Genomic DNA, 1137 nt, shown 5'->3' with positions numbered 1-1137 from the left:
TAACTTACAACCTTTGCTCTTTTTTTGAGGGGGGGTTTCCAGTAATTCCCATTGCCTCAAAAGATGGTGCACGCAGGCAGCAGATGGATATTTGGGCATCCACGTTGTGCTGCTGTCCGTGCGCTCAAGTCTGCCTTACAGAGTTTTGGTGTAAGCCTTATGTGCACGATATTGCATAACTGCTTTCAGGGTGTGCATGCTGTGCTGTAAGTGTAGGAAAGGGGATTTGTTTGAAGAGAGGAAAAACAAAACAACAAACTCTAGGTGTTCTATAGAAACGTCATTAAAAAATAAGAGGTTTTGTTTCTTTCCTGCTATTTTGCTTTCAGATGTAAATTAGTCTTTTGCTTCAGCTAAATCCAGGGATCAGGTTGAGGCTGAGGTTGCTGACAAAGCCCAGGTGAGGGCAGGTGGAGGCGCTGGCAGTGTTGACGGTGCTGGGGAGCCCTCCCAGCTTGACCAGCAGTACCTATAGCTGTACATACAGCCGAGGAGGATGAAGGCTCTGTGCCCTGTCACATGGTCCTGGTGCCTGTAACCCTTGGATGGATGGAAACTCAGGGAAGTGTTACATGAGGCACCACCACTGCAGGGTGGGTTTCTCTGCCATTCCCCCATCTCCCATGTAGGACCAGTGCATGGTGCTTGAGGTGGAAGCAGGGAAGGGGGTAGACACCCCAAAAGGAGGGGTCATGGGGCAGCAGCTTAGGGGGACAGAGGCAGGAGTTGGGGCAGCCTCATGCTCACAAAAGGTGAGACACTTGCACAAACAGTGTGCCAGGGACACCAGGCCCGCTGCTGCTGCCTGCTGGCCAGGGGCAGTGCTTGGGTCTCTTGGCCCCTTGCCTCATCTGCTGCCAGATGCTCAGGATGGATCAGTTTGTCTGCAGCAACCATTGGTTGTACTTCATTCTAGGCTTTGGCTTTTTATGTGCTCTTTAGAGAGGGGTTTCCTGGCTTTCCTCTATTTGGCAGCACTTGTGTGACCACAGAAGCTCCTCTAGACCAGCAGGCAGCCTGGGATGGCCTTTTTAGAACGGAGTGAGCAGTACAGCTGTGGGAAAAAAGAAACACCAAGGCAGTTCATGTGTTCATCATTTTCCCTCCAGTTCCTTCTGTGCTCTTGAAAGCAGGATC

The sequence above is a fragment of the Columba livia genome, chromosome 2 (assembly GCF_036013475.1).
Source record: "Columba livia isolate bColLiv1 breed racing homer chromosome 2, bColLiv1.pat.W.v2, whole genome shotgun sequence".
NCBI lineage: Eukaryota > Metazoa > Chordata > Aves > Columbiformes > Columbidae > Columba > Columba livia.
The sequence above is the reverse complement of the archived record's forward strand: the minus strand, read 5'-3'. Positions refer to the sequence as shown.